This window comes from Asparagus officinalis, chromosome 10 (genome assembly GCF_001876935.1).
Source record: "Asparagus officinalis chromosome 10, Aspof.V1, whole genome shotgun sequence".
NCBI lineage: Eukaryota > Viridiplantae > Streptophyta > Magnoliopsida > Asparagales > Asparagaceae > Asparagus > Asparagus officinalis.
Window position 1 is genome coordinate 55383910 of NC_033803.1, and position 23627 is coordinate 55407536.

Here is a 23627-nt window from a genome sequence, read left to right on the forward strand (position 1 = left end):
AAGTTGATGGGGGATGCCATAAAGTCAGCCCGTGCTGCATCTCCTGAGAACAGAGGGAATACTATGCTTCAAGCTGCTCCTCTCGGTCCTGCAATGACAACAGGTGGGCGGGGGTCGGACACCCCAGGCTCAGTGTCAAATATGCCCGAAAAGTTATCATCTGAAGCTGTCCATCGCCCCACTCGCACTGATTATGCGAATTGCTTTATTTATCCGACTGCTCCACCCCCAAGCTCGGAAACTTTGAGGAAGCTTATCGAACAATTAGAGTATTGGATGCAAATGACTATCGACGTCGTTAGTCTCGGGGACGTGAGTTTCAAGGTTTTTGAACCCCATCTGCTGGAGTGTCTCGCCAAGATCCGGAACCAGGGGAATGCATTGTGGACCGATAATTGTCGTGAGAGCATTGTTATTCTGGAATATGAATTAGAATTCCTTTCAATGCTACAACACGATGACATAGGACTAGAAGTGGATCGGGCTCTTTCTCAGGCTAAAGCTTTGAAAGCACAGCACCAAGAGGCTCTTCAGAAGAGTCTGTCTGAGACAGAATCTCGTATTGCCAGCCTACATGGGGAGCATCTTCAGATACAAGTGGACATGGGCAGCCTGGCTATGGGTATCCGGGACACTGTAGTAGAACTTACCCGTACGGGTGTTGAGCTATCTCAGATAAATGCTCAGTTAGCTGACGATATGGAAGTTATAAAAGGGTTAGCTGCTTACTGTGACGGGCTTTTCAAAGGCTATTGTGATGAAATTGTTGCTGCTGACAAAATTAGGCGAGAGATTGCAGCAGCAGCACCAAATGAAGAGGATCTCAAGAGCAAGATAACAGAAGAAGTCAAAAAGGCTCGTGAGGAGAAAAAATTGGCTTTGAAATCTAAGCTCAAGTCCTTTAGGCTGATGGGCCCCAACACTTAGGATTTGAATTGCTTTTTAGCTAGGGAATAATTTTGTATCGCTTTCATTTCAATTGTCTTCACTTTGTATTCACATTATCAATATTGAATGAAATGATATCATTTTGCTTTTCATCATCTCTTTTGTTGAAATCTAGTTTAGGACAATGAAAAGTAATGCAAATACCATAAGTGTAGTGTTAACTTGGCATGAAATCGAAATTCTCTTTATTATTACTTAGAATAACTCTAGAAAATTTCAACCGTCAGAGGTGTAGTGTTAACATGACGACATACAAAATAAGGAAATTAAAGTTTATTCCCGAAATACACTATGAATTGGTAACCCCCAGCCTGACTTGTCTAGGGTTTAGGGAGCTTTATGATCTATGGAAAATATCTTTTAAGAAATTTCCCCTTAATTGGCATCATATGCCTGTCTCCTTTTTTATCAATGAAGCGATAAGCTCCATTCAAATAGACTGATTCTATTACGAAAGGCCCTCCCCATTTAGGATTGAACTTCCCTTTGGTTTTGTGGGTCATTACCATGGGTCGCATGTTGGCCAAAACTAAATCGCCTTTCTTAAAAATCCGTTCTTTAACCTTTTTGTTGTAGGCCTTAGAAATCCTGGCTTAATATAATTCGATCTGTTGCTGAGCTTGGAGTCGTTTGTCGTCTAAGACTTCGAGTTCTTGCAGACGTCGTTGATGTTTCTCTTCTTCTGTTAGTCCAGTTGTAACCGTGACTCTCAGGGAAGGGATTTGAATCTCAAGTGGTAGTACAGCTTCACAACCGTATACTAAAGAGAATGGCGTAGCTCTTGTAGGGGTCCTCACCGTTGTGCGGTAGGCTCACAAATATTCTCCGAGTCTTTCGTTCCAATCGCGTCGGCTCTTTGAAACAAACTTTTTGAGAAATTTCACGATGGTCTTGTTAAAAGCTTCCGCAAGACCATTCACGGGCGGATAATACGCCGTGGAGGCGACACTTTGGATTCTGAATTTATCGCAAAATCTCTGAAACCCAAAGCTGACGAATTCTGTCCCGTTATCGTGAACTATTCGCCTCGGGACTCCAAAACGGTAGATGACGTGATGTTTGATGAACTTGATTACATTTGAAGTATTGACTTCTTTCAACGGGATTGCCTCCGCCCATTTAGAGAAATAGTCGGTCACAACTAAGATGAACCGGTGTCCCTTGGACGTCGGAGGAGAAATTGGTCCCACGATATCCATACCCCACATTTCGAAGGGCCAGGACACCGATGTGGGGTGTAAGTTCCCAGGTGCTTGGTGGATGAAGTACCCATGAATTTGGCATGCGTGACAACGTTTAGCGTAGTCAACTGCATCTGAGAACATCTTTGGCCAATAATAGCCGATTCATCAAAGGCGACCTCCTAATTTAGCTCCGGGCCGATGAGCCCCACACATTCCGTCGTGAGCTTCTTTGAGGGCCTCTTTTGCTTCCTTCCGAGAGAGGCATTGAAGCAAAACTCCATCATAAGATTTATGATACAGGATTTGAGAGACTGCATCGTAATAGAATCGGAGGGCCTTTCGTTTGATAGAGGCCGCTTCCTTAGGGTCATCGGGCAGAATTCCATATATGGCATAGTCAACGTACGGGGATCGCCAATCCCTAGATTCAAACTCCATAGAGGTTGTACAGACTTCTCCTGTCATTGTCTTATCTGAGTTTTCCTCCATAGGAATCTTGGAAAAGTATAGTTTGCGTCCCGCGACCGGAATCATTGTTTCAGCCTCCGGTGGCAATGCTAATGAAGTCGCCAAGGAGGCTAAAGCATCTGCATACGCATTCTGAGCCCGAGGTACATATTCGATAAAGAAACCTTTGAACTTTTGAGCTTGCTTTAGCACTGCGAAGTAATACGAGATCAGATCCTCGTGACGTACTTCGTATTCCCCTTGGACTTAACGATGAGCTGAGAGTCACCGTAAGCCTTGAGGTGCTGAATATTAAGTTCTTCGATAAATTGCATTCCTAATAGCAGAGCATTATACTCGGCTACATTGTTGGTGCAAGGTTCAATTAGGGAAAATCCCCTTGGGATTACGTGACCATTCGGAGAGATTAATACTACTCCTACTCCTGCGGTGATTACTCCATGAGGGTTTGCTCTGGACGTACCGTTGAAGAATAACTTCCACACTTACGTAGCTTCTTGAATAACGCAAGCTTCAGCGACTTTATCGGGTAGCTCTTTGTACAATTTAGACGTTTCCGATACTGGGTGATCGGCTAAGAAGTCTGCCGGTGCTTGACCCTTGACCGCCTTTTGAGGCATGAACTGCATGTCGTATTGTGACAAGAGAATGGCCTACTTTGCGAGTCGGTAATTTAGGGATGATGGTTTCGTCATCAGAACTCTCAAGGGATTCACCTTAGAGATGACCTGAATTGATTGTCCAACTAGGTAATGTCGCATCTTTTGAACTGGGAATACCAAAGCGAGACATTCTTTTTTGACCGGATTATACCGGTGTTCGGCTCCCATCATGGTTCTGCTTAAGTAGTAGATGGCTTGCTCTTGCCCTTGATCGTTGTTCTGAGCCAACAAAGCTCCAAGAGAATGTTCCATGGCCCTCACATACAATAGGAATGGCTTTTCTGATATTGGGGCCACGAGAACTGGAGGCTGAGTAAGATATCTCTTAATCTCCTCGAATGCTTTTTGACACTCTCCATCCCAAACAAAGGATATTCCTTTCTTCATGAGCTTAGAGAAAGGTTGGCAATGCCCCGAAAGATTTGATATGAATCTTCGAATGTAGGCCAGTCTGCCTTGCAAACCTCTGAGCTCTTTGAGATTCTTCGGAGGTGGCATGTCTTGGATGGCACGCACTTTCTCCGGATCAAGAGAAATTCCCTTGGAAGTAACGATAAATCCCAGGAATTTTCCACTTAAGACTCCGAGGAACGATTTTGTCGGGTTCATCTTCAGCTGATGTGCTCGCATGATCTCGAACATTATCTTCAGATCTATAAGATGATCACCTTTACATTGGCTCTTTACTGCTATATCATCAACGTAGCATTCGATCTTCTTTCGTATGTGTTCGTAAAAGATCGTGTTCATTGCACGTTGATAAGTTGCACCTACGTTTTTCAGGCCGAAGGGCATCACTATGTAGCAATACACCCCCAGTGGTGTTCTAAAAGCCGTGTGTTTCTCGTCTTCCGGGTGCATCTTGATCTGATTGTATCCGGAGAATCCGTCCATGAAAGACATCCTTTCATATCCATAGGTGTTGTCAATCATAACATCTGTGATAGGAAGTGGGAACTCGTCCTTTGGACAGGCTGCGTTAAGGTCACGAAAGTCGATGCATATACGGACCTTACCGTTTTTCTTAGGTACTGGGACAATGTTGGCCACCCAATCCGGATTTTACTCTTCCCTAACAAAACCTGAGTCTATAAGCTTTTTAACTTCTGACTCAATTGATTTCATAATCTCTGGACGAAACCTGTGTTATTGTTGTTTAACGGGTTTTGTATCCGGATCGATGTTAAGCCGATGCATGGTAACTTTTGGGTCCAGGCCAGGCATATCTTCATAATTCTAAGCAAAGACATCTATATATTCTCGGATGAGAGATATAAGGTCCTCCTTTTCAGATGATGATAAGTCTTCGGCTATAAAGATAGGCTTAGGGTTAGATTCATCTCCCATATTGACCTAGATCACTTTATCTTTAGTGGACGGTTCGTGTTGTTCGAAGCACATGTCCCACAAGATGTTGAGGCGTTTGATCCAAGGATCGTCTGTTGATTCGATTAATCCTTCATCACCCCCTGCGTCTTCATCTGGATGACTGGCTAAAACCATGTTCACCGTCAGACTTTTGAAGAAAGGCCTGACACTGACGTCGGATTCCCATGAGGATGTTCTGAATGAATGGTCCTGACACAGATAATTACTGATTTCATTTTCTGAGACATAGGGGGTTGTGACGTAACCCAGACCTCTTCCGGTTTTTTGATAGTAGTCCAGAGGCTTTCCTTCTGGAGTGAGAGACATTCGGATCGGGGTTCGCCTACCTTTCCCGAAATTTAAACCCTGTTTTTCATTAAAGTTATACCCCATTCATTTCATTAAATATATAGAATTGGGTTCATGGTAATGGAATTGAGGAACTCCGTCATCTTCCTCTGAACTTTCTCGTTTGAGTTGTTCGGGTTTAACTTTACCAAAATGGATCGGCCTCTGCCCTTTCCTTTTGGACGGGACTTTGAAGAAAGCCTTTTGTGCATCTTCTGCTTCTTCATCTGACGCGAAGGATGACTCGATTGGCAATGTGAGTGATGCATCTGTGTGCAGTGCGTGCCATGAGTTGATACCTGCATTTGGATTATTCTCTATTTATTTATTTTTAGAGGACACATCAGACAAGTACGCCAAAATAAAATCTTCCTTAATGCACCATTCACTCTCGCTCGGTACATTATTATTACTCTCATCCTGACCCATTACATCTAGATTCAGTTCCCATGGACAATCTTCTTCAGGATCTGGTTCGATATCACCTTCGTTACCGCTGTCCACATCTTCTTTCTCCTGGGATTCCAGGTAGAAAACAGAATCAATGTGAAAGTTTTCCACCCCACGGAAAGGGTATTTTTCCGCGATTAAGGTTCGAACTTCTCCCTCATCATTAGCATACTTCATGACCTTATGTAGGGTAGATGGGACAATGCAGTTTGCATGTATCCATGGTCATCCTAGCAAAAGGTTGTAGGACTTGTCCGCATCTATGATGTAACAAGTCACTTCGGACTTAAGATCTCTGATTTGACACCTGAGTTTAATCTTCCCGAGGGGCCGAGTGCTGTTTACGTTGAACCCGAAGATGGTAGTCTGAGTAGTGTTCAGTCGATGCATGGGAATCCCTAAGACCTGCATGACCCTATAAGGCATAATGCTGAGCGCTGAGCCTGGGTCAACTTGAACACGACTGATTTCGGAGGATCCGATGTACCCCATGTAGTATAGTGGTCGGTCATGCTTGTGTTTGACCTGCATGTCTTCTTGCGTGAATGATATGAAGGGTAAACTTCTCGCCGCTTGCAGACATTGCCTACAAGTTTGATCATCAGAAGCTTCGGGAATCTGAGTGACTTGAGTAATAAAGCTCTCCATGTTCTTTAAGGCTTCGATTAGAACTTCCTTGGTAGTTTTGGATAACCTCAAGAGCTCATACAGAGTAATCCTGGCCGGTATGTTGGCCAGCTGTGCCATGACATTGAATTGGAAAGGAGCGCTTGACTCTCCAATTTCTTGGTGAAGATTTTTATTGAACCGGAGTTCCTTTTGTTTCCCTTTATCGACCGGCTTCTTTAGCACAGAACCCCCAGCGTCTTGGGGTTGTTCTTCAGTTTCTTGAGTATTCTGGTTGTAGTCCCTCAAGTAAGTCTTTCCAGATCGAGTGCCAGGGTTGTCTCCTGGGTATGCTGCCAGGGCAATCCTCTCTTCTTCTGAGTCAGTGAGAGGTTTGAGATGATCATCATTCTCATTAACAGAAGGGCTAATCATGTTGGATGACTTAGCCTTTCCTCCCTTCTTTTTGGACGTGGTTTTCGTCCGCTGCCAATCTTCTACCAGGTCGGGATGTACCCACATGATCTCCCCTCTCGGAGTAGTGAGGGGTACCAACCCCCTGTCCTTCTGACTATACACATCAGTGTTTTTCAGGTGCATTTCTCCTTTATGAATGAGGACAACACCGTCTGCGGCCGCTACCGGAGGGAAGTCACCGAATTGGACTGCTATCATATTGGTGGATACGGTCTTTTGCTCGTGCTTCAAGGTGAGCACATTAGCATTCACCAAATTTTAGAGGATGTCTTTAAAGACATAGCACCTTCTGGTAGGATGTCCTAGGAATCTATGATAGCGGAAATAATTAGGATCATCCACTTTTCCTGCGTCATCTGGCTTCTTGATTTCGGGAAGCTGTTGCTTGTTATTCTTCCGTAGTAATTGGAACAAGGTATCTACATGCTCCTCTTTAAATGAATATTGCTTGGGTGCTCTTTGTTGATTCGGTGCCTTGCCTTGCATGGCAGGTGGTGGTACCCGTGTGTTGGTATCGGCTGCCAAAGTCTCCTTTCCCTTAGACCGCTGGGCGTTGTGCTGGTTGCGTTGCTGCTGTAGTTTGGGTTGTGCGACTTCTTCAGCCTTAACGCGGGAAACTATTTCTTCAGCTTGTTCTCCTTGTGAAACCAGTTGTTTCCAGGAGCGACATTCTGCCACCCCCATCTGAGCGAGGAGTTAGGTCTGCAAATTGTGCCTGCAAGTTTCAACCAAAGTTGATTGGGTCATACCTGAAGGGCATCGCAATGCCATGCTGCGGAATCTCTCCACATAGGTCTTGATAGATTCTCCCTTTCTCTGCTTGGTGGCGAGAAGAGTCGGGACCGAAACTTCCGTATCGTCCTCAAAGAATCTGGCTAAGAAAAGCCTTTCTAAATCTACCCATTTATGAATAGATCCAGCAGGTAATTTCATGAACCACTCAAAGGCCACTCCTTTAAGAGTGCCGATGAACAAGCGTGTTAAGATGGCATCATTTGCCACCACATCTCCAGTCTGAGATTTAAAGTAGTAGATATGCTGATTTGGTGATCCTATGCCATCGAACGGTTGCAAGGTTGGAGCTTTAAACTTTGGTGGGTATGGAGCTGTGTCCCACTCAGCAGGATAAGGCCGCACCACCCCTTCTTCACGGAGTTCGCTTCTATTGGTGATTGCATTAATGCAAGCTTCTAGTTCATCCACCTTAGAGGACTGAGGGTGTAGCTCTTTTTCCATCTCCTTCTCATTTTCAGAAGAGGATTCCAGGTTGTGAGTCTCACGATCTGAATGTTCGGTCACTTTCTGTTTCCCTTTGGAGGTTGTCCTTCGGGAAGATTCAGGTTTTTGACCTTTTTTAGCCAAGAGCTGAGCCAACATATCCTTCATCTAAAGAAGTGTCTCTTGTTGCGCTTGGAGTATGACGTGATGTTCGTCCACTCTTTTGGCTAAGTCTTAGGGGTTTCCTGTCATGTAAGCAGAAACCTCTTGCGCTTTGACAGAGCTTGAAGATTGAGATTCAGCTATTGCAGAATGTTCATCACATGACGTAATCCCCTTGGCTAACTTTTGATAGTGAACCAAACGGATAGCTCCTGTCCGAGTCCGAGTGTGTCGGTATACTCCTTCGAACTCATCACAAGTTTCCCGAACAGTCAGGGAATGACTTTTTTGTGACTCATCAGAATCGGGATGTGAGGCTTTTCCTCGACCGATCATGTTGATAGTAACCTCAGGATATTCGATTTTAGAGGTCTTCTTTTTGTGGCGATGTTGTCGTTTAGCAGGTCTAACGACATTCGTCAATCTGTTGAACACGGATTGCCTAGGCATAGGTGAACAACAGCTGCATTCGGAGAGGACAGCGGAAATAAGCCACTCACATTAGCATGAATGAGCCACTTGCTGTGTTGGCCTTCCTCTTGACAATAGCTCACGCAAGTCAGAGACTTGGGAAGAATCTCGTGAGGGTGGAGATGGAACCCCCTGCCCCTGGGTGGGTCGGACCATGTCGTGTTCTTGAGAAGAAACGCGAGAGTCGCGTTTAGGTTTATAAACACGAGCCCGAGGCCTGTGTTTAACTGATGAAACAAACCTCTGTGGGTCGTGTTTTGATTGAACGCACACTTGTGGTGTGCGTTTTGATGATGAAGCAGACCCCTGAGGGTCGAATTTTGGTTGAACGCACACTTGTGGTGTGCGTTTTGATGATGAAACAGACCCCTGAGGGTTGAATTTTGGTTGAACGCACACTTGTGGTGTGCGTTTTGATGATGAAATAGACCCCTAAGGGTCGAATTTTGGTTGAACGCACACTTGTGGTGTGCGTTTGGTTAATTGACCAGACCCTTGAGGGTAAGGTTTTGATTGAACGCACACTTGTAGTGTGCATTTAGATGACTGAACAGATACCTGAGGGTCATGTTTTGAGAAGCACTCTTGAGCTGTGCATCTAGACTGAACAACGTACCACTGAGGGTCGTGTTTAAGTTGGATTACCCGAGGTTCATAATCGGGTTCATTGCCACGAAGTGTGCATTCTGGAGCAGAGACACACAGTTCGGGCAAAGGTTCAGAAACGCAATCTTCGCGTTGGGCAGTAGCTCGGCTATTCCACAAATATGCTCGGCGTATAGATCTTCTTCTTCGTCGAGCGGCGTTTTTCTTAGCTTGTTTCAATACCTTGGCCGCAGCGTCGTCGGCGTTGATTGCATGTTTCTCCACCATAGGTCTCTTACAACCTATTACACGTCGTGTTGATACGGGTGTAGCATCTTCAGCTAGCAAAGCGAGTTTAAGGTCTTGGCCAAAGGAGAGGGCTTTCTTTGGCGTCTCAGCAGTAGTTACGACCTCCTTAGAGGTCTTGCGGGTATCACGCCTAGCTTTAGGGCTAAACGACCCAGAGGAGAGGGCCTCCTTGTACTTGGCTTGGTCGAACTCCACGATGAGAGTTTCGACGGTGGTTCCAGTGAGGTGAACGTCGGATTGCGCCACCACTTCCTCGTCAGAGAAGCACTTCCCCAGCAGAGTCACCATCTTTTGTTTGTGGAAAAATTCTATGTAAAAGAAATAAAAGAAAAATTGATTTGTATTCTCTCAAAATCGATTACAATTGGATTCCGATTACAAAAGAGAGGAGAATGAATTTGATTCTCCCCTTTGTTTAAAACTGGGTTCTTCTTGGTAGCGATGAAGTGCCTCCTTCGATTGCTTGCATCGAACTCGCTCTCCGTTGATGATCCGACCGTACTATCTCACGAGAATGATCAACTTGTATGATGAATTCGGTTTAGAACTCTTAACAAGTTTAATAAACTCAGAACGAGTTGAAAACTCTGAAAGGAGTTGTTGAAAACCGAATAATCAATTAGTGTAATGAACTTGCGTTACAAGTTTAATTAAGAACTCTTAACGAGTTTACGAACTCAGAGCGAGTTAAAACTCTGTAACCGAGTTGTTAAAACCGAAAATTCAGTTAATAGCCGAGTAGACCCGCTGTTGGTAAAGAGATTCTCCGAAATTTGATTAACTGACTGCTGATCAGTTCCTTGATCTTCAGGAAATTCCCCCTCTTAGCCCAACTTCAGGTGGTTTTGATCTCCAAATCTCCAACCCTGTGAGGTTTAGATGCTAAAACCAATCAACCTTCTTGGTGGTTTGATCTCTCCCAAAAATTCTAGCCCCGTAGGATGTTGAAGAGAACTTGTTTGAACAAGTTTGAAACTCTAGCCGAGTTAAGAAACTCTTTGGAAGAATTGAAAAGAACTTGGTAAACAAGTTTTAAAACTCTGATCGAGTTAGGGGAACTTTAAAAAGAGTTGATGATAATAAAGAAAGTTTAATCATTTCAAAAGAGTAGTTGATCTCTTTCTCTCTTTGGTCAATCTCAAAAAAGCTCCGCCAGTCCTCTATAGGTTTAGTAAAACCTCTATATCTTCAAATCTAACTGATAGAAAGCAATCTCCATCGTTCAAAATTAGGAAAGACGAGTGTAGTAGCTACCCTCCAAATTTCACATCGATCGGACCACAGATTAGGGTCCGATCGTCATGCCGATCACATCTGCGTGAAAGTGACTTTTTCTCTGCACTTCTGGAACGATCAGCTTTGGTAAAACCTTCATATCTCCAAATCCAACCAATAGAAAGCAATCTCCACCGTTCAGAATTAGTAACAACAAGTGTAGTAACAACTTTACAAATTTCACATCAATCGGACCACGGATGAGGGTCCGATCGTCATGCCGATCACAACTACGCGAAAGTGACTTTTTTCTGCACTCCTGGAACGCTCAGCTTCGGTAAAATCTCCATATCTCCAAATCTAACCGATAGAAAGCAATCTCCACTGTTCAGTATTAGGAATAACAAGTATAGTACCTACTCTCCAAATTTCACATCGATCGGACCATGGATGAGGGTCTGATCGTCATGCTGATCACGACTGCACGAAATTGACTTTTCTTCTCCTCTTTTGTTCTCTCTTTCTTTTTATTTCGTCCAGCCCTCTACCACCAGCCCTATTTTTCTATAAAACCCCCTATTTATAGGAGTTTAAGGGGTATAACTATCCCCTGAATTAGCTCCATAATGGAGGTTAATTGCCCTATTAAGTGGAGGACCGTTTCAAGGATTTGAAATGGTCAAACGCGACCTTCGCGTTGAAGAGTTTGTCAATTATAATCTCTTTTTTTTGAACTTTTGTGAGGATCGTCAAATTGTAATCCTTACATTTAGCTCTTGATAATATGAGAGTCGTCAATTTGTAACTCCTGATGTTGATTGTGAAGGCTGTTGAATTAGAGCTTTCTTGTAACTCCTGATGTTGATTGTGAAGGCTGTTGAATTAGAGCTTTCATCAGTTGTTGTGAAGGTCGTCAGATTGTAACCTTCATCGATCTACATGAAAGTCTTTAAATTGTAGCCTTCTGATAGTTGTTAAATTATAACTTTTATCATCGGTGCTTGATGAGGATTATCTATCTGTTATGATTTTTAGACAGCTTACAGCTGCCTTTTATTTTGCCACTTCTTGTTATGGCCTCTATGTTCGTACTATCTAAATCTCTTCTTCATGTCATCACTATTGGGCTCATCAACAAGGAAAATATATTCTCTCTCTTTCTTAATCATTAGAGATTTCTTCAACATAATCGCATAAGTAGATAGCTCATACAAGCTCATTAAAAAGCTTATCTAGGGATACAAACCCTCCTTAAAATGGTGAGATCTATCTTCTTCAGTAACAAATAGGGGTGCAAACTTAGATTCATAAGCAAACTCCTTATACTCTGCTACAATTTTATCATTCTGCTTCAATTCAAAAATTCCTTCTCCTTCTGCTTGCAAACAGTTTTATGAACGTACTTTCTATGCCTCATGTCCTAGATAAAGATATAGACATGTGATTCAACTGATAGTATGTTCAGGAGGAATGAGTCAAACGGGCTCTCATGCACATACTTAAGCCAATCTATCCAAACTGTTGCAAGGATAAAATAGTAATCGAATAGCTCAGGTGGGCAGAAATTGAAAGTCAACTTCTAGTCAAACTAGCTTTATTTAGGGTGGTACAATTGCACATAAATTTGCATGCTTTGCACATAAAACAACATACAAAGGTGTAAGAGACCAACTATCAAGTATAGTTTAGAAAGATGTTGAATCCACAAGGAAGATATGCACTTAGAAATTCTTAAAATTAATCCTAAAATTGTATGATAAAAATTAAGTAAAATAAAATGTGTAGAGAGGTAGAAAGAGTGATTTTTTACAAAGATAAAAACTAAAAATAAAAGGGGTAAATGAGAAAGCAAATATAAATATACAAAAAAGAAACTAGAGGAAAATAAAAATGGAAATGGAAATAAGAAATGAAAAAGAGGGAGGAAGAAGAGAAAAACCAATAAAGGAAAAAAGGGAAAATCAAGAAAAGGGAAAATGAAGAGGTGGAGGAGAATCAAATTAAAAGAAATTAAAAACAAGTAGAGAAACTTAGGGCTCTAGAATTGAATCCACTAGTTAATTTCTATTTTAATTTATGAACTATCCTCTTTTTATCATATTTTACTTTAGATTTGCTAAGTATAGATTATCAAAGCACTTAAAGAAATCATAATCTATCAAATCATCATTCAAACAAAATTTCTATTCATATAAAGCATAATCAATTAGGTAATAATTTTAGAATTCATAAGAATAATTTATCAAACCACTCAAGATAAGCATAGATTATTACATTCTTCTTTAACAAATTAGTTCACTACTTGATTATCCTCGGCATGATTATTTAAAGTATAAAGAGAGCAACCCACAAGCCATAAAAGAAATTAAACTAGTTTCATATAATCCAAGATGTCCTATAGAATTTAGCTATATATTTTAGAAACAAAAAGAAAATAAAACATGAAATTTACAGTACAAATCAATAAATAGAACATGTAAATAATATAAAATAAAAAGAGTAAGAAAATATAATTCTACTCTACAAAGCATAAACTAAACTATACTACAAGTATGAAATATATATAATCTACCAAATATAATAACAAGAAAATAAAAAGCTCAAATCATGCAATTTTAAAATAAGAAAAATAAAATTAAAAAATGAAAACGTACATTCCAAGGGTTTAGCCTCTTGTGAAGGTAATCTTCATCTTCACTTCATCATCGTCAAAAGAAAAAAAATCAAAATAATGGAAAAGGAAATAAAGTTTTTATTTATTGTAAATAAAAGTTTATAATTTTAAAATATCTTCTCAATTAAGAATAACTCCTTACCCTCTACCATGATTTATAGCTTACTGCAATTAACAAAAGACGTTGGCTTAGCCTTAGGCTTTAATAAATAAACCTTAGTCATTAACTAACTTTGTTATGAATAATTGGTTGGCCAATCAGTTGGCTAATCGATTAGTCAATCGATTCGTGCCTAACACAATTTGATTCTTTATTGACTTATTGCTCGACTTTTTTTGATATCTTAGGCTTTTGTAGCCTTACTCTTAGCTTAACTCCGAGCTTCAATAAATGGTAGAAAATTAAGGGAATTTGTTCCTTTTAGACCCTTATTTATTAATTCTCCAAAAACTTATAGATTAGGATAGAAATACTTTATTAGCAGAAATTTATTCAAATAAAATAAATAATGAAGGTATAAAAGTATAATAAATTATGATGGTCAAATATCTCCTCACTATAAAACCCTGTAAATTTTAATATATTATGAAAAATAAAATTAAATGATTTTTATCATGTTTGATATTATTCTAGGATGAATGAGTATGGTTATAATCGATTTGCGATCGATTAAGTACATATATACATGTTTAATAGAGTAAACATGCACGAACACAAGAAATCAGTTGGTAGAATACACATCTGGTTGGTCGACTGATGGCAAGCCATCAGTCGACCGGGCAAGCCATCAGTCGACCGATAGGCACATATCAGTTGACTGACGGGTGCACAGTCTGGGCAGTTTGGGTTTCGGGTTATTTTCATTTTGGTTCGGCCCGTATGTGTGTATAAGTATATATATACGATATTTCTCCTATTTTCCTTCATTTTTCACATGAATAAATTGCCACCCTCTCCCCTTAAAATCCTAGAACCTATTTTGGTGAATTTTGAGAGCTTTGAGAAGCAAAATCAAGAGGAGGGTGAGATTCGTAACTTTTGGTGAAGGATGATCGTGTTTTCTTGCATAATTGGGGAGCTCAGCACGTTTTGAGGCGAGTTTCATCTCCCCAAACCTATCCCTTGTTTCTTTTTGGTTTATGTACTTTTATTGGATTTTAAAACCTATTTTATGATTAAATATCATGCCTTTATTTTGTATTCTATAAAGATTTGATCTTTCTGTTTCAAAAAAGATATAAAACAGATTTCTTAATATGATTTTGAATTCTGAGATTTGATCTAACATGATATTTTTGTTGAAATTAATTATTTTCATGATGATTCATATAAATATGATCATGCTAGGGTTTTAAGAGTTCCCTCAAACTTGATAATTATGTTTCATGTAGACAACTGAACCCTATCACACTAAACAAGTGTGAGTATATGAGTTTTATTTAAAAAATATTGAATTTTATGTATTATAGATGAAAACCTGTAACATAAACTCATCACCAGTTTTTGCTCTGGTCGGTTGACTGATCAAAGAAATCGGTCGACCGATCAGTTCTTAGGGAGTTTGATTTTACCTCTCATAGGTCGACCGACCATAGGCATTGGTCGATCGATCAAAGTTGCTTTTGGTGTGCACGTTGTGCACGTTGTGCCGGTTGACTTAGGGGATGTTTTGGTCGACCGATAGGAGTGGTTTTTGCATATATTGGTTCCCCATGCATGTTTAATCAAGAACATGAAGTACGAGTCATGTGTCGATACACGTGCACGGTTTACATGAGTACACGTATTGGGTTGAGTTCGCACTAGGTATTAGAGGTCCGTAATTTATATTTTGAGTTTGTCATGTTAGAAAATAACATATATTGCATTTCATGATTATTTGGATGCTTAAGTGGGTTAGTTGGTATACCGCAATGAGACTGCGCTAGATTACACTCAAGGTGGCTAGTTGGTGTACTACAATGACATTGCAGTAGAATACACTCTGTTGTGCAGTGCATCATTGTTTTTTAGAATAGAATGATATGCCTATTTCCACAGGGCGATTGATTACGGTAGGTGATGCCACAAGATTTTGTGAGTGCCTTACTCAGTATTATTATTGTAATAATCAATTTTTTATGCAAGTTAGTAAATTTGGTTGGGTATGCAAGGTTTTATAAGTAAGACCCACAATCATTTTTTTTTGGGACAAACCGTATTCAAAGGTCCAGTTAACTTTAAAGAAAAAAAAAAGAAAAGAGTTCTCATAGGCCCAACTAGAAAGCCCATATCCCCTCTTCCCCTTTTTATTTTCAAAAGAAAAGAGTTCTCATAGGCCCAACTAGAAAGCCCATATCCCCTCTTCCCCTTTTTATTTTCATTCACATGTGAGGGAGTAATTTCGGTATTTATCTCCCCTTTTTATTTTCATTCACATGTGAGGGAGTAATTTCGGTATTTATCTCCATCATTAACGAAAATTAATTTTTTAGGATTTAGAATAAACCAATTTGTTTCAAAAAATAAATAAATAAATAAATAAAATCATAGAAAATTCTCTAACCACCTAACCACTTAATCTCTTTAAAATCTATATCTAATCTCTTTCCACAAATCCCTCCACTAACAACCAAATCTCCAATAATCCCTCCACTAATTCCCCTAATCTCTCCACTAAACAAAGCCCCCTTCCAAATCATTTATCATGGGATAAAGAGAGCACACTTCGCACGGAAAAAAAAAGAAAGGAAAAAGAGAAAGAAAAAAGGCAACCGGAAAAAAAAATAAAAGAGAGAAAAAAATGAAATACAGAGAAGAAAGAGAAACAATCGAAGTTGAGCATGGGTGAAAAAGGAGGTTACGTGGTGTTTACATTTTCGACATTAATCGGCAAGCATTCTTTCAACTCTTTTATTTTATCGCTTAATATTATTTTCATAATTGGCAAGCATATTATATCTTGCTCATTATTCTTGTGTAAACATTTCTTATTCTTCAACTCTTTATTTTTCATATTCGGCTAGTGTTTATCTTCATGCTTGTTTTACGATTTTTTTTATAAACTTTTATCAGTATGCACACTTGCCATTTTTATTTTCATCCAAAACAATTTGTTAAATAATTTGCACATCTTTAAATATTATGTTACACACAGTATGTTATCTGTAGAAATTTCGCAATGATTGCTAAAATTTCTAATGCTCGGTTGGTAAAAGAACAACCCAACCTAAGCACATTTCTTTATATTAAATATGTTCCACTTTATTTGTGTATGCTTTCTTGTATGAAAATTTGTGCACATTATAAAAGTGACACCTCTTAAGGAATTGCACAAACATATGGTTACATCCTTAAGTTACTATGCCCGTAGATAACCAACTATAAATATAAATAATATTTTGATGATAGCATTGATATAAGATGTGATAAAAAAAATATAACTGAGATAATGTAAACTATGCTGACTGTTATTTAATACATACTATTGAACGTACTCATGCAAGATATTATACCTATACGTACTACTATGGTTATATATATGTGCAGCTAGCTACTATATCTGACATGCAAATAAATGCTACCCGTATGTGATCTAGTTAGTGATGATAGATAACTCATTCAAAAGTTGCAATCGATTTCATATATGATAAAGTCATAAAACGATTTATTCATGAATTATATATAATTATGATCTCACACCTAACAGAACAGACTTTAGAAATTTAAGAGTTATAGATAAATATGAAGAATGCTTAGAACTATTGTGAAAGGATAGTAGTATTATAAATATGTTGCGCATACATGAACATGATATACGATAACATTGATTAAAGAGTACATGACATTATATGTTATATGCCATACATTATTATTAGTCATATAGAGAACACACTTTACTATAAATATATCAAAACTGACAACTTTTAACCCTATATATGCAAATCAATATTAACCAATGCTAATGACTAGTGTTTTGATACTACTCAACTTTGAATATAAACCAAGCTACTAAATATACTAATGCATCGTATATATTGAGTTTATTAATTAATGTAATATAGATGAATGGCTAAATATTTGTTAATGTTTATGAATTACTAATTTGTACTTGTTATGAAACTATGTTTGGAGAGTTCATGTTTATGGAATTTTGTACCATCAAGTGCCTAAATAAGCAAGACTTATCTGGTATTTGTAATGGAGATCACTTGAAATGTCATGATTAGATTACTGTGTTTGACAAGCATGACTTTATGAAAAATTATTATTTGATCACCTAGTTTTCATCCAATAGGAGAGATTGTGCATGAAGACGACTCCTGTTAAAAATATGATTTATAAGTGTGCTTTTATAGCATGGTTATCCCCTCGATATCGATATCCCGATATAAGGTATTTTCTTGTCTATTACTAATGTAGCATCGACTAGACGGTGCACCCATCTTGATTGGACATGTTTTGGGTCACGGTTATTTTTATAGTTTTACAGAAGTCGTTCCATGGTAACTCAATGGTTAGTGCATAATATTTCATGCACAGTCACTTAAAATTTAACTAACAAACATGGGGTTTATAAAGGGGAATTAGACGGAGAATATAACATGTATATAAACGGGTACATGCGCATTCCTGATATCCTGAGTTATATATACAAGGGCCAAAGGGCTAACACTTTACTTGAAGCCGTGTTCCCGGGACGGTTTACGGGAAACCGATTTATATACATGAAAGTATTCTTCTGTAATTCAAATAACATGTAAAATAAGAATAATGTGTTTATATGCTTTGTGATAGATTTGGTATGCACGACATGACCTATATTAAGTATTGGTGATGTATATTTTGATTGGTTGTTTATAGAATTTTGGGAGTTGATATTTAGATATTTTAATTTTGAGATATATGGTATATACGAGGGTTTCCTTGTTTGGATTATTCCCTCGACGTACTCATCTCGTGTTGTGGGTTTCTAAATCTTACCTCCTTTTAGTATATGGTATAAGATATGTGCTTTGTGGTAGACCTTGTTTGATATCGCTGTTTAGAAATTTCCTTTATCATCTTTAATTGAGTTTCCATATTTCTTTATCCCTGCCACATACCCTTACACGCCAGGTTAGATAACTAGACTCTCATCCTGTACATAACTATTGGAGCTTTTAAAATAGGAATAGGAGTCTGAGCATGTATAATATTAGGCTCGTTCGCCCTTTCAATATTTCTTTTGCGCTCACTCCTTTGATTCCGCATCCAAATTCATTTCTATCTTAACAGTTAATTCCTTTTCCTTCTCAAGCCAAGTGTATCCGGACTTAGTCAATGAGCACCGATAGGTTTTTGTAGACTAGCCCTATGCTTCATAACTTAAACTACCATGAAAGTTGTCCGGCTACTAGTACTCACCTTAGTAACTGCTACACGTTCAGTGATGCATGTTTTTGGATGAAGTTATCTCGGCCAACTGATCATCTAAATTAAACCATTCAGCTCCAGTTAGTTCATAAGACTGAACTTGGATATTCTTTATGTGCTAACCATTTAGGATATTGGTAGACTTGAAAACTTTTTCAGTTACCTCCAGGTAGGCTAGTATATTAGCACCGTTAGGTCAAGTAAGAGGAATGTTTTTAAGTTTAACTCGGTGTAGATATGCATGTAAAGAAAATCCATCTAGTGATGTATGTGCAATTAATTATCTAGATTTCAAACCTTGGGAGTGGCTTTCCTGCTTGTTAGTATGCATGGTATCCAAGAATCAGAAATCATATGGATGATATTGTATAAAATTGAGGGTATATATGAGAAACTTGATTTTGTGAGATAACAACCTTATAAAGTTAATGATTTTCTTTGAGGATATTAAATGGTTATGTTGACTTAATTAGAAACATATTCTTACGATTTATGGATACGGATTTGGATCTTTTTCATGGTTAGGATTGACTATGACCTTGGATTTAATTGTTGAAATATCTAAATTTAGTTAATTGGATCTTCATTCGTTATCAATCAAATTTGTAATATGAATCGGGTACAACATTGATGAATTTTTTTTTGTTAAAATTTTATGGTCGGAAGTAGTTCATAGCTAGTTCATGATCTCTTATAAGGTACTTATGAAAGCATAATCAGATCTGATTAGTTAACAGACACAAGATTGGATCAAGCCCATGAGAACTTTTTGAGGATTCATAATATTAGAATTGAGATTTATGATTGGAACTTACAAGGTGATTTTTTTTGGAATTATAATGGATAAATCCTTATAAATAGGTTTAGCGGGATAAATAATAAGTGCTGTAGATAGATTAGCTTAGAACTTTGATGGATTAGAATGGTTTAGTAATCAGTAACTACATGTTATAATTTGCTTATATATATTAGGTTACAAATATGATGAGGAAGATGAACTAGACCAGAATGTCTTTGTATTTAATCCTTCTATCTTCACTTTATATCTTTCAATTTTTCTTAACCAAGTGATTATATATATGAGTATATGTAGCTTGACACGTGAGCTTGGCATGAACCCGTGGTTGCTTGATATTTGTGCTCCTGATACATCCCTAGACTATTCAATACGAGTTATGCACGGTGTATGATGTTGATATGACTATGTATCCAATATATGATTGAGATATTTCATGATGCTTGATATCTAGAAAAATATATTAATTATTGAGAATTGCCACTAAAACATGATTCCAACCACATGTCTATAAGTTTAAGAACTACAAGAAAAAAAATTCGTGAAAGGTCTCAGGATAAGATCTACCAGTTTTATATTAGTATCAAATTATCTTATGTTATACATGTTTATAATGCCATAGTGTTGAATGTCAAGCGAGTCCTTCAAGATACCATTGTAACATTGATATTGGGATACATGTTTTAGTGAGAGGGGGCTCGTGATCTTCCTCCACTAGATTTTTATTGGTGGTGGTCCTAAGAGTGACGATCCTTAGAACCAAATTGGGAAAGAATTGGTTTACATGTATCACGTCTTGACTGATCTCGCTGGGGATTCATATTATGGAGAGTCATTCTGATACGTTTAAATGATATGGTATGAGATATATACAACGACAATCTAGATTTGGGTAGAACATATCATGTAAACGAATAGTAAAGTGAAATTCATAAGGGATAGTGAGAAACTGATGATGAAGTTTTAATGCGTAAACGAGCGACCTATCATATGCATATCAGGATGCACAGATATACATTTAGGTGAAAGCTATACCCTTGATATATCAGAGTATTCTCGGGTGAGAATTGGAAGTATTTATATGCATGGATGTGTTTACCATATTTCCAAGAAATGTTTTTTTAGATAAGAGGTCAAATAATGAATAAGTTATATTACTCTTTACATCTCTACAAGTAAAATATTTTTATGACTTTACTATATCAGGTGACATGTATTCTAGACATATATCTATCATGGAGACCTCATTTATTTATTTATTTATTTTGTGTGTGTTTATTATCTGTATATACCGCTTATGGAGAGGTGTATATATGTTACCAAATGTTCTTTCTTGTACTTAAATAAAATTTCGAGGACGAAATTTCTTTTCTTAGGTGGGTAGGATGTAATAATCATTTTTTTATGCAAGTTAGTAAATTTGGTTGGGTATGCAAGGTTTTATAAGTAAGACCCACATTCATTTTTTTGGGACAAACCATATTCAAAGGTCCAGTTAACTTTAAAGAAAAAAAAAGAAAAGAGTTCTCATAGGCCCAACTAGAAAGCCCATATCCCCTCTTCCCCTTTTTATTTTCATTCACATGTGAGGGAGTAATTTCGGTATTTATATCCATCATTAACGAAAATTGATTTTTTAGGATTTGGATTAAACCGATTTGTTTCAAAATAAATAAATAAACAAATAAAATCATAGAAAAATCTCTAACTACCTAACCACTTAATCTCTTTAAAATCTATATCTAATCTCTTTCCACAAATCCCTCAACTAACAACCAAATCTCCAATAATCCCTCCACTAATTCCCCTAATCTCTCCACTAAACAAAGCCCCCTTCCAAATCATTTATCATGGGATAAAGAGAGCACACTTCGCACGAAAAAAACAGAAAGGAAAAAGAGAAGAAAAAAAGCAACCGGAAAAAAATAAAAGAGAGAAAAAAAGGAAATACAGAGAAGAAAGAGTAACAATCAATGTTGAGGATGGGTGGAAAAGGAGGTTGTGTGGTGTTTACATTTTTTATATTAATCGGCAAGCATTCTTTCAACTCTTTTATTTTATCACTTAATATTATTTTCATAATTGGCAAGCATATTATATCTTGCTCATTATTCTTGTACAAACATTTCTTATTCTTCAACTCTTTATTTTTCATAATCGGCAAGTGTTTATAAACTTTTATCAGTAAGCACACTTCCCATTTTTATTTTTATCCAAAACAATTTATTAAATAATTTGCACATCTTTAAATATTATGTTACACATAGTATGTTATCAGTAGAAATTTCGTAATGATTGCTAAAATTTCTAATACTCGGTTGGTGTAAGAACAAACCAACCTAAGCACAATTCTTTATATTAAATATGTTCCACTTTATTTGTGTATGTTTTCTTGTATGAAAATTTGTGCATATTATAAAAGTGGCACCTCTTAAGGAATTGCACAAACATATAGTTACATCCTTAAGTTACTATGCCCGTAGATAACCAACTATAAATATAAATAATATGTTGATGATAGCATTGATATAAGATGTGATAAAAAAAATATAACTGAGATAATATAAACCATGCTGACTCTTTTTTAATACATACTATTGAACGTACTCATGCAAGATATTATACATGTACGTACTACTATGGTTATATATATGTGCAGCTAGCTACTATATCTGACATGCACATAAATGCTACTCGTATGTGATCTAGTTAGTGATGATAGATAACTCATTCAAAAGTTGCAATCGATTTCATATATGATAAAGTCATAAAATGATTTATTCATGAATTATATATAATTATGATCTCACACCTAACAGAACAGACTTTAGAAGTTTAAGGGTTATAGATAAATATGAAGAATGCTTAGAACTATTGTGAAAGGATAGTAGTATTATAAAGATGTTGCGCATACATGAACATGATATATGATAACATTGATTAAAGAGTACATGACATTATATGTTATATGCCAGACATTATTATTAGTCATATAGAGAACACACTTTACTGTAAATATATCAAAACTGACAACTTGTAACCCTATATATGCAAATCAATATTAACCAATGCTAATGACTAGTGTTTTGATACTACTCAACTTTGAATATAAACCAAGCTACTAAATATACTAACGCATCGTATATATTGAGTTTATTAATTAATTTAATATAGATGAATGGATAAATATTTGTTAATGTTTATGAATTACTAATTTGTACTTGTTATGAAACTATGTTTGGAGAGTTCATGTTTATGGAATTTTGTACCATCAAGTGCCTAAATAAGCAAGACTTATCTGGTATTTGTAATGGAGATCACTTGAAATGTCATGATTAGATTACTGTGTTTGACAAACATGACTTTATGAAAAATTATTATTTGATCACCTAGTTGTCATCCAATAGAAGAGACTGTGCATGAAGACGACTCCTGTTAAAAATATGATTTATAAGCGTGCTTTCATAGCATGGTTATCCCCTCGATATCGATATCCCGATATGAGGTATTTTCTTGGATATTACTATTGTAGCATCGACTAGACGATGCACCCATCTTGATTGGACATGTTTTGGGTCACGGTTATTTTCATCGTTTTACAGAAGTCGTTCCATGGTAACTCTGTGGTTAGTGCACAATATTTCATGCATAGTCACTTAAAATTTAACTTACAAACATGGGGTTTATAAAGGGGAATTAGACGGAGAATATAACATATATATAAACGGGTACATGCGCATTCCTGATATTCTGAGTTATATATGCATGGGCCAAAGGGACAATATTTGACTTGAAGCTATGTTCCCGGGATGGTTTACGGGGAACCGATTTATATACATGAAAGTATTCTTCTCTAATTCAAATATCATGTAAAATAAGAATAATGTGTTTATATGCTTTGTGATAGATTTGGCATACATGACATGACCTAGATTAAGTATTGGTGATGTATATTTTGATTGGTTGTTTATAGAATTTTGGGAGTTAATATTTAGAGATTTCAATTTTGAGATATATGGTATATACGAGGGTTTCCTTGTTTGGATTATTCCCTCGATGTACTCATCTAGTGTTGTAGGTTTCTAAATCTTACCTCCTTTTAGTATAGGGTATAAGATATGTGCTTTGTGGTAGACCTTGTTTGATATCCATGTTTAGAAATTTCCTTTATCATCTTTAATTGAGTTTCCATATTTCTTTATCCCTGCCATATACCCTTACATGCGCACAATTTCCTCATTTTTCATCATTGCTGGGAGTTTTCTGACTTCCCTGGGGTTTGCATGCCCCA